The 12335-nt window shown below is 40.3% G+C and overlaps 1 pseudogene; it reads left to right on the top strand.

Moving 5' to 3' along the window:
• The first annotated feature begins 10616 nt into the window (after nt 1-10616).
• On the top strand, nt 10617-11391 carry LOC122889758 (annotated as a pseudogene).
• The last annotated feature ends 944 nt before the right edge of the window (nt 11392-12335 follow it).

Genomic DNA, 12335 nt, shown 5'->3' with positions numbered 1-12335 from the left:
GGCTTGTCGGTCTTATGTACACACATATGAGCAGAGCTTCTGCACTTGTGTTAAAATTTGTCATGGGGAACCCTGTTTCCATGGCTGCCGGTCATCACCACTTTCCTTCTACAACCAAGTGGAACACTACACCTTGCCCAGGAAGAAGGTTTTGTGAAACACGGCTATCACGTCATTTCCTGGCATTATCACTGTGCTGGGGAGATAAAGCTCCATGTTACTAACAAGGACAACAGCTCTCCAACCTGTATACGAGGAAAGTCAGAAACTAAACCATTTCAGAAGTAAACTCATGCTGTCCTTCTGCATGGATTTGGGCTAAATGTAACCTATTTTAAGAGCTAAACTATGAGGCTGTTTTAATGATGCTCTTTTTTTAAAATATTTTATTCATTTATTTGAGAGAGAGAGGACACAAGAGAGGGAAGGGTCAGAGTGAGAAGCAGACTCCCTGCTGAGCAGGGAGCCAGATGCGGAACTGGATTCTGGGACTCCAGGATCAGGACCTGAGCCAAAGGCAGACACTTAACTAACTGAGCCACCCAAGTTCTCCCCTCATCGTCCCCCTGTTTTTTCTTAAGACTTTATGTTTTAATGATGCTTTTAAAAAAGTTTTTCTGGGCACCTGGGTGGCTCAATGGGTTAAGCCTCTGACTTTGGCTCAGGTCATGATCTCAGGGTCCTGGGATTGAGCCCCTCATTGGGCTCTGTGCTCAGTGGAGAGCCTGCTTCCCCCTCTCTCTGCCTGCCTCTCTGTCTACTTGTGCCTTCTCTCTCTGTGTGTCAAATAAATAAATAAAATCCTTAAAAAAAAGTTTTCCTAAATTGTCAAGCCTATCAACCACCGTTAAAAATAGATTCTTAATATCTGAAGACTGTGCACTCTCGACCTGACGTTTGCACAGTGCATCTAAGACGATGATTTTCCTTCCCAATAATGACTTTTTGGAGGGTACCCTAGAGCCCAAGTTGTAAGTCTATGCAAACAGACTAGGAGGTGGGAGAAGGCTGGGGCCAACGGCCAGCCTATGCCGATGGCCGCCAGAGAGGGCAGCAGCCTCACCCTTACAGCAGGTGGTGGCACATCCTGGGCTTTGGTTTAGTTTGTTTTCACACGTGCTTGACCTTGGCTGGTGGCCGCCTCCGCCAGTGCGGTCTGCAAGCACCACAGAGAACGGGCGAGTGAAACTTAAATGAGAGACCAGATGCCCTTTTCTCCCCTCACACATTTTAATTACTTAATGAACTGTATTTTCTGGTTAAGAACTTCAAAACTGTAGTGTTGGTCCCGAATACAGATGTCCCTGGATGAGCTCAGAACCAACAGGCCACCCAGACATTTCTTGTGAGCAATCAACCAAAGCTGTTCTTTCCTTCTCAGAGGTTAGACGCTGACCCCCATGATACCGGAAGACAGCACCTCTGTGTCCCAGGAATGTTGTCAAAAGCTTCTCTCTTACAACCAGAGGTCCCGTTTCCCAGGGACTCTGTGGAACCAGCGGCAGCGCTCAGCAGCCACACCACATGGTCATTTGAGGTAGAGAAAAAGAGCGCTTCTGACATTTATTCAGACTCAGACCAACACAGGAGCCCCAGATCACCGGTAGTTGGTCATGAACTGTGTCTTGTTGATCCTGACTCCTTCCACCAGACCGTGTGGGAGTCAGCCAGTCAATGTCTTCAGCTACTCCCAGTGAAATTCCTCGGGGGGATTCTGGGGCTGCCCACATTCCCAACTCTCTCCAAAATAATTCTTCTGAAGAATTTGACTGGGGACACTTTGCAAGTCCTTTTCAATCACTTTTCTAATTTACAAATGTCAAAGTAAGCGACCCTCCGAGCAGCAGCTGCTGCTGCTTGCCATGAAACAAGAACCCCACATCACAGAACATGCCTAGACACCGTCTTCGCTACACTGAAATGTTTTTCTGTCGTTACATGAAATGAGGGAGGTATCCAGTGCAATTCTGAAAATTAATTCTTAGGAGATGTGATATTTACTGTAGCAGGACTTGACCTTTGCTTGACAAGAAACCACTAACGTAATTTTCATCCTAATTTTTAATGCCTTTAGCTCAACAGCAGGTCTGTGCTCTATCTCTTTCCTACTTTGCATTCCCTTTCCACTATGAAAAACAATCACCAAGGGGCGCCTGGGTGCCTCAGTCGCTTGAGGGTCTTGGGTCGGGTCATGATCCCAGAGTCCTGGAAATGAGCCCCACATCAGGCTCCCTGCTCAGCAGGGAGTCTGCTCCTCCCTCTCTCTTTCTGCCACTCCCCCTTGGTTGTGCTCTGTCTCTCTAATAAATAAAATCTTTAAAAACAACAACAGCTACAAAAACAAGCAGTCATCTACAGTAGAACTCAGCATTTTTCTTCCCGACAATATCTTCGGCCAAGATCATAAGCAAATTAACCCTGAGCATGTTGTTGGTCAAGACTTCAAAGAGGTTTGATCACAGTCGATAATGGTCTGTTTTACCAGGTCCCATCAGAAGTGCTGGGTGGGGGATGGCCTTGTAACAGTCCCCACGCTGGAACTCAAGAAAGCTGTGAAGTTCTAAGGAAGGACAAAGTCCTGCCACAGAACTGGGAGGCCTCCAACTTCCTGGGCTGCTTGAGAAGTTCCAGGCATGTTGCTACACGCAGGTTGACTCAGGGCTTTCTCTGCTGTTTTGTTCCTCGTGGTGGCTGCTCAGCCCCGAAGAATGCAGGGAGGTTCCACAGTGAAAGTGTCTGAGGTTTTCCAAGAGACACTGTCGAAACCAAAAATGTTTCCCTGCGCTAAAGGGGAACGTTTTTGGTTTTGTTTTGCCCAACCTGTTTCCAAACTTGAAGATTAGCAAGCCTGGATCAACCCCTAAGAATCTGTTAAAGTGAGGAGTGAGGGCCTTTGAGGCATACAAAAGAGAAATCATACACCCCAGTTTTCCTATTCTTCTGTTGTTGATACCCGATCTACAGTCACTTCTGAGTATAAAAGTTAAGATCATAGTTGTTCCTAATATGATCACTACCGTAAGCTTATATTTTAAGTATCTTTTACCAAGATATAGGGTTTTTTTTTTTTTCTGGATACAGGAGAATGTTGACTTTTTATTCTTAAATGGTTCCAAATTTACTTGTCTGTAATTTTCCACATTACTGGCTTTATTCTATTAGGTTGGATTTTTTTTTTTTTCCCTTTAGAAGAGCATGAGTCTTCTTCACCTTATTACTGGCAAGAAAAGGAAGAACTTCAGCCTGAAAGAACTTCTCCATTCCCAGCAAGGTGTAATGTGACCAGACAGATGTGAAGGACAGTTCCACACAGAAATAGTGTACTGGGGACAAGGTATTCCTTGTTGCCTTAACTCTGGGATGAAGCATGGGATAAAATGAAAAAGACCATTTTAAAATCAGGAACACATGAACAATCTTCTTATTATTATTTCCAAACAAAATTTCACCTTCCTTATGGAAGCTCATTCAGACACTAAATCACAGCTTCTCAAAAATACCGAGCATCCGAATCACAGGAGTACTTGTTAAAAATGCCCATTGCTGGGGCACCTGGTGGGTCAGTCAGTTAAGCGTCCGACTCGTGATTTCAGCTCAGGTCATGATCTCATGGTCGTGAGATCCAGCCCTACACCGGGCTCTGCATCAACCGGGAGTCTTCTTGGGACTCTCTCCCTCTGCGTCTCCCTCAGCTCATGTGTGTTCGCTCTCCTTCTCTCTCTCACTCTCAAATAAATCAATCTTTTTTAAAATGCCCGCTGCTGAGACACCACCATGGTGGCTAGGAGTCTGCACCTGTATAAGTTCCCTGAGTTGCCCTGATAACAACCATTTGTGCAGTTTTTATCATCATCACAGAAAGACTAACATGAATTCATGTAATAACAATCCCAGAATTCAAAGCCCTGTCATGTTTGCTCATTAACTACATTATTAGGAGTGAATATTGTCCCCACTATTTTTATATCATCCCCACAGTTATGATACGGGGTTTTGTTTTGTTTTGTTTTTTCCTGCTCACTTTCTTCTAGACAGGCTTATAAATTTGAACATGCTAAGCACGTCGTCAGGCCCAACTATACTACTTTTCCTGCAGTGTAGGCATTGACCTGTCACATAAGGTCAGTAATCTGAAGTCCTGCCGTGACGTCGGCACTAACCTGAAATCACAGCTGACCTTTTCAGTGGGGCCCTCCTTCAGATTTCTGTTGCCCCTTCCGAAGTCTCGTGCTACACAGGAGAGGTAGAATTTCTCTTGGTACTGATTTGATAGTCTATCTTAGGACACAAAAATGTCAAATTTCAAAACCCTGAAGTCAAAATTATGTAAGAAAAAAAGTTCCAAATGAAGAAATGGGCTCATTTATTCCTACCTCATTCTATTCTAGAATAGAACTGAATGAGGCTGAATGAGAAGTTTCATCTCCTATGCAAGGTATCCTACCTCATACCCATTCTAAGTTCCTCTCTGATATTCTGTCATTGGAAAAGCAGCTCTTTCTTGCTAAAACATTAGTATTGCCACTCCTTGATACAGTGGATTGAATAGGGTAAGTTTAATATAAAGAATTATCAAACTCCAGTGAGTGCCTATCAGACATAAAGAAAGTTGATTACCCTGAGCAAAGGGAGAGTACTCAAGGAAAGACAAATTTGGAAATAGTACCCCTCCCCCATGCTACAGGTCAGACCTCCTTGGAGAACGTAGCCCACCCACAGCAGAAGAGTTCGCTGGTTTACCCAGGCTAAAGCTCTGCGATCCCGGGCCAAGCAGGAAACAACTCTCCAGAGTGCAAGCTGGGTGCAGCAAGTTGGCAACGGATGGCACAAGTCATGGGGGCCCTGCAGCGGGGGTGGTCATGCAGCGGAAACCCTCTAAGTTGCAGATGATCTGCACAGGGGAACAGGTGTTGGCAGAATGCCTTTGGGGCACTGATACAAGAATGAATTCTTCAGGATGCAGGTTTCTAGTCCACAGGGCTGGGAGATGCTTATCACCTGCTAAAGCTGCAAGATCATCAAGACAGCCCATGGCTGGGCGGAATTCCATCAGACGTCCCGACCTGACACCACTCACATACCTGTCCTCGACCAAAAACAGCAAGATAGTCCTTTTCTTCCCTTCTGCCCCACCAGTATCATCTAGGTGATGACTGAGATCCTCCCCTTTGGGACACTGACAGGTCTTAACACACCCTCAATTACTAGGAGCCACAAAGGATGAAGAAAGCTGACTGGACAACCACATAGGTTTGAAAGACAACAAAGAGCTAGGGGAGCGTTGATTGAGGAGCTTCATCTCCTATGCAAGGCCACTCTCTGAAAACTAGGAGAAGTGGCTGTTTTATCTAATGCCCAGAAGCCAACACAGAGAGTTAAAGAAATGAAGAAACAGGACTATGTTCCAAATGAAAGAATAAGATAAAACCCCAGAAAAAGACCTTAGTGAAATGGAGTAAGAGCTCAAAATAACAGTCATAAAGATGTTCACTAAGGTCGGGAGATCAATGCAAGCACAAAATGAGAATTCAAAAGATAGATAGAAAAATATAAGGAAATGCCAAACAAAAATCAGAGCTGAGAATATAATAACTAAAATGAAAATTCAATAGAGGGGTTCAAAAGAAGACCAGATAAAGTGGAAGCAAAGGTCAGCGAACTTGAAGACATAGCAGTGAAATTTATCCAAAGAAGCAAAGTATCTTGAGACAAATGAAAATGGAACTACAAAATACCAAAACTTAAAGGATGCAGCAACTTAAAGGATGCTAAGTGGGAAGTTTGTACTGAAAACACCTATATTAAGAAACAAAAAAAAAGCTCAAACAACCTAACTTTATACCTCAAGAAACTTGGGGGTGGGAGAACAAAGTTGAAAGTTAGTAAAAGGAAGTAAATAGCAAGTTCCATCAGATTGGAAATAAGTTAATCAGCAACTAAGAAGACAATAGAAAAGATCAGTGAAACTAAGAGTGGGGTTTTTTTTAAACAAATAAATAAATCTTTAGCTAGACTCACCAAGAAAAAAAGGAGTCAAAGAAATAAAATTAGAAAAGAAAGTGAATATATTACAACTGATATCACAGAAATAAAAAGGATAAGAAACTGCAATAAGCAATTATATCCCAACAAATTAGACGGCGTAGAAGAAATGGATACCTTCCTAGAAACACACAACGTACAAGACTGAATCATGAAGATACAGAGAATCTGAACCGACCAACTACTAGTAAGTATATTAAGAGGTATTTGATTACTAATTCAATAAACAAAAGGCCAGGACCAGATGGTTTCATGAGTGAGTCTACCAAACATTTAAGGAATACCAATTCTAAACAAAGTCTTCCAAAAAATAGAAGAGAATACTTCCAAACTCATTCTATGAGGCCAGCATTACCCTGATACCAAAACCAGACATTACAGGGAAAGAAAAATATAGGTTAATATCCCTGATGAACATAGCAAAGATCCTTGACAAAACAGAGCAAACCAAATTCAACAATACATTAAACAGATCATATACTATGATCAAATGGGATTTCTTTCAGGGATGCAAGGATGGTTCAACATCCACAAATCAATCAAGATGAAGATGCACAATCTTGCCACTCTCATTCATCATAGTATTAGAAATTCTAGCCACAGCAATAAGGCAAGGCATCTACACTGGAAAGGAGGGAGAGCTGTCACTATCTGCAGCTGACATGATGCCATATATAGAAAACTAAGTATATCCACAGAACACCTGTTAGAATGAATAAATGTACGTGGTAAAGCTGCAGGATATATGGTCAATATACAGAAATTTGTGGGATTTCTATACATGAATAATGAGCTACCAGAAAGATAAATTTAAAACGCAATTCTGTTTACACTAACATCAAAATGAATAAAATAACTAGGGGTACCTGACTGGCCCAGTCAGTCAAGTATGCAGCTCTTGATCTCAGAGTCGTTGAGTCTGAGTCGCACACTGGGTGTAGAGATTACAAAAACAAAAACAAAACGAAACAAAACAAACAAACAAACAAACAAAAAAAAAACTAAAAAAAAGAAAAAAGAAAAAAAAGAAATATCTAGGAATAAATCTAACCAAGGAGGTGAAAGACCTAGACAATGAACACTATAAGACGCTTTTGATGGAAACAGATGACACAAATAAATGGTAAGATATTCCATGTTCACACATTGGAAGACTTAATTTTTTATGGTTTTGTGTTAAAGTAATCTCTACATCCAACGTGGGGCTCAAACTCACAACCTTGAAATCAAGAGTTGCATGCTCCACTGACTGAGCCAGCCAGGCACCATGTAAAAATTAATATTGTTAAAATGCCCATGCAACCCAAAGAAATCTACAGATTCAATGCAATCTCTAACAAAATTCCAGTGGCCTTTTTCACAGAAATAGAATAATCCTAAAACGAGTATGGAACTACAAAGACCCTAAACAGCCTAAGCAATTTTGAGAAAAAACAAAGCTAAAGAGGCATCACACTTCCTGATTTTGAATGATATTATAAGACTATAGGAAGTGAAACAGTATATATTGACATGAAAACAGCATATAGATCAGTGAACAAAATAGCTCAGAAATCATGCATATATGACCAATTACATATGACAAAGGAGCAAGGAACATATAATGGAGCAGTCTCTTCAATAGAGGGCATTGGGAAAACTGGACAGCCACGTGCAAAAGAATGAAACTGGACCCCATTTTATATCATACAGAAAAATCAATTCAAAATGAATAAAAGATTTGAACTTATTAAGACCTGAAACCATTAAAATCCTCAAAGAAAACACAGGGGGTAGTCTCCTTGACATTAATCTTGGCAATGATTTTTTGGATTTGACACCAAAAGCAAAAATAAACAATGGGACTGCATCAAACTAAAAATCTTCTCTACATTAGCAAAATTAAAAGAAAACCTATGGAATGAAAAAAAAAAGTATGCAAACCACATGTAAGACAATGGGTTAATATCCGAGATATACAAAGAATTCGTACAACTCAGTAGCCAACAAGACACTAACAATCAGAGTTTTAAAATGAGCAGAGAGGAACTGCATAGACATTCTCCCAAAGACATACAGATACCAACACAGGGGTGCCTGGCTGGCTCAGTCAGTAGAGCACACACCTTGTGATCTTAGATAGATAGGTTTGGCTCCACGTTGGGTGTAAAAGTTACTTAAACATAAAATCTTTATACAAGTAGCCAACAGATACGTGAAAAGGAGCTCAACACCACTCATCATCAAGGAAGTACATATCAAAATGACAATACGTTACTACGTCACACCTGTTAGAATAGTTATTATCAAAAAAGCACGAAATAACAAATGTTGGTGAGGATGTGAAAAAGAGAACCCTTGTGCATTGTTGGTGGGAATGTAAATTGGTGCAAACTCTATGGAAAATAGTATGGAGCTTTCTCAAAAAGTTAAAAATAGAACTACCATATGACACACCAGTTCCACTTCTGGGTATTTCTATGAAGTAAACAAAATCACTATCTCAAGAAGATATCAGCATTCCCGTGTTCTGCAACATTACGGTAGCCAAGAGATGGGAACTACCTAAGTGTCCATTAATAGATGAGTGGGTGAATGGGGTGGGCAAAATGGGTGAAGGTTTCTAGAAAATATGAACTTTCAGTTATAAGATAAATAAGTCCAGATGCCTGGGTGGCTCAGTGGGTTAAGTCTCTGCCTTCAGCTCAGGTCATGATCTCAGGGTCCTGGGATCAAGTCCCACATAGGGCTCTCTGCTCAGCAGGGACCCTGCTTCCCTCTCTCTCTCTCTGCCTGCCTCTCTGCCTACTTGTGATCTCTGTCTGTCAAACAAATAAATAAAAAATCTTTAAAAATAAGAAAAAAAAATAAACAAGTCCTAGAGATGCAATGCAGTGTTGACTATTGTTAACAATGCAGTATTATGACTATATTGTGTTGTATATTTGAAAGTTGCTAAGAGATCTCAAAAGTTCTCATCACAAGACAAAAAGATTACACCACCAAAACCCCAAATAATCCAATTAACAATGGACAGAAAACATGACCAGATAATTCTCCAAAGAAGACATCCAGCTGGCCAACAGACACATGAAAAGATGCTCAACATCACTCAGCATCAGGGAAATGCAAATCAAACCACACTGATATCACCTCACACCTGTAAGAATGGTTAAAATAAGAAACAAGTATTGGTAAGAATGTGGAGAAAAAGGTTACTCGTGCACTGTTGGTGGGAAAGCAAACTGGTACAGGCACCACGGTGGACAGTATGGAGATCTCTCAAAAATTAAATACAGAACTACCATATTATCCAGTAATCACACTACTGGGTATTTATACAAAGAAGGGAAACACTAATCCAAAAAGATATATGTAGCCCTATGTTTAATGCAGCATTATTTATAAGAGCCACATTATGAAAGCAGTCCAGGTGTCCATGAATAGATGAATGAATAAAGAAAATGTGGTGTGTGTGTGTGTGTGTGTGTGTATACATAGTATATATGGTATATATAGTGTATGTATACACACACACACACATATATATATAGTATATATGGTGTATATATATATCCATCAAGATGGATAGACCTAGAACATATAATGGTAAGCGAAACAAGCCAGTCAGAGAAAGACAAATACTATACGATTTCACTCATATGAGGAATTTAAGAAACAAAACAAATAACAAAGGGGAAAAAAAGAGACAAACCAAAAAACATACTCTCAACTATAGAGAACAAATGGATGGTTACCAGAGGTAAGGTGGGTGAACTAGGGGAAGGGGATTAACAGTACACTTACCATGATGAGCTTTGAGTAATACTGGAATTGGTGAATCACTGTATTGTACACCTGAAACTAATATCATACTGCATGCTAACTACACTGGAATTAAAATCTAGATGAATCCAGTGTTTTTTTAAATAACATTTTCAACTGTATTTGAGTCAGCAAAAAAATCAGAAATTTATGCATAAAATAGAAAATTCTGCATAATTTTAAATTATTAATGCCAGAATTCTCTAGTTGCAAGAAATAGTAGTACTCATTGCACTCTATGTGGTTAAAAAAATGTACTTAAAATATTCCCACTTCTATTTAATTTTTTCGTCAATTATTCTATTTGGATGTCTACATAGGGTAAATGTATAGAGCGTAAACACCATGTAAATTAAGAATTGTCTTACCATTTTTATTTGATATGATAGTGTTTTTTAACATTATGTTCTACTCCCTATCATGCATGAATTAAGAATACTGTAGGGGTTTGTGGCAGATGTTAAGTGACTGTCCTACACTCTACCTCCTTACAGTGTGCTGGCAATGTGGGTATCAATTTCTCATCACAGGACGGAATAAATCCTGATTAGCTACTACCATTAATGATCATTTTCTGATTTTTAGCAACTGGTTTAGAGGGTGTTATAGGACCCAGTTCTAGACAGATAAACAAAGGAGGTATTTGACAGATTTTTTTTCTGGAAATCGTTTCCTCAAAGATTCAAGAAACCATGTAGGGTGAAATGAAATCTTACCTTTTGTTGAACCTCTCCTTGTCTGGATGTAATGCCTAGTTGTGTCTTTCAAAAATGAATTATAACTTAAGCTCAGGTACTCACCTCATCACAGCCCTCTGGGCCAATGTGGATCCTGGCAGATTCCTTGAAAAGAAGGACAATCTACTGTCAAGTCCAAGATGGCCTTCTACTCGTTCTATCTTCCTATAGCTGCTGTCATGTATATGACAGGTAGTGACGAGGAGAAAAAAACATGCCAATGCTGGGCGCCTGGGTGGCTAAGTGGGTTAAAGCCTCTCTGCCTTTGGCTCAGGTCATGATCTCAGTGTCCTGGGATCAAGCCCCCCACATTGGGCTCTCTGCTCAGCAGGGAGCCTGCTTTCCGCCCCGGCCTCTGCCTGCCTCTCTGCCTACTTGTGGTCTCTTTCTCTGTCCAATAAATAAGTAAATAAAGTCTTTAAAAAAGAAAATGCCAATGCCAAGAAGATCCTGCTGGAGATGGGGGAGTTCTTTCAGATGCAGGATTACCTTGATCTCTTCGGGGAGCCCAGTGGGACAGGCAAGATTGGCCCTGACATCCAGGACCACAAACGCAGCTAGCTGCAGCAGGCCCCTCCAGAGCTGTCTGCAGCGCCAGGTCCTTCTGGAAAATTATGGGCAAATGGAGACTGAGAAGATGGCCTGGGTGAAGGCACTACAGGATGAGCTGAACCCGCCGGCTGTGTTCACAAAGCACGAACAAGACAGCTACAGCCACCTCCTGAGCCTTACGCAGCAGCACGCCTCGCCCCTGCCCCTAGCCATCTTCCCGGGGCTAGCACAAAAGAGCCACAAGACAGAAAAGTGACCTGGAGACTGCAAGGGCAGGGCAGGGAAGTTCTCAATGAATTGTCTAACCTTCAAAAGAGCCAAATATATATATATATATATATATATATATATATATATATATATATATATAAACCAGTTGACTTAGGGTGCTCTCTTTGTAATAACTGAAGATACAGATATCCACTTTTATAGGAGTTATATAATTCAGATGTGGACTTTAACTAAATCATTTGATGTCTTCATATAGACATCTGTTTAATTTTGATACCATTTAAACATTAGAAATCAACAAGAAACAAATGGGTATGCTTTCTTGAATTTCTATATCACTAACCTAAGAAATTAAGCTTGGTACCTGACATAATGTCAGTGTACCTCCCTTTTTAAAATGCATAACATAAATTTTTTGAGTTAATTCAATTTACATTATTATTCATGGATCATTGCTACAATGTAGATTGACAACATTTGGTTTGAGACTAAGGGCCTACTTTTGTTTGCCTTCAAATGATTGGCCTAGTAGCCTATCTTATTTGAATTGTCTATCCCTTTACAATTGAACTGAAATGTCAATGCTTTCATGTATTAAAAATACTCACAGCTTCCATTAAAAATAAATGAATAAAATAAAGATACAAAAATTGAACTGAGGTTTGAGTTGTCCAGAAATGGAGTTTGAAATTTTATTCCAACCACATTGTCTGTCAAAACAAAAATAGCTACTCTTTGGAGAAATATGTAACAGAAACAGTTTCCAGGATATACAATTCACATCATCCAAGTTAAAATCCAAAATTACTTGATGTAGGAACAAGCAGCAATTTGTGATCCAATCTCAAGAAAAAAAATAATCAGCAAAAAGCAACCCTGTGATGATCCACAGGCTAGAATTAGCACAAAAAGATTTCAAACCAGCTACTATACCTCTGTGTGGTGAGATAAAGGAAAATGTTCATTACT

Source organism: Neovison vison, chromosome 11, assembly GCF_020171115.1.
Source record: "Neovison vison isolate M4711 chromosome 11, ASM_NN_V1, whole genome shotgun sequence".
NCBI lineage: Eukaryota > Metazoa > Chordata > Mammalia > Carnivora > Mustelidae > Neogale > Neogale vison.
This window is presented reverse-complemented; position numbering and strand designations above follow the sequence as displayed.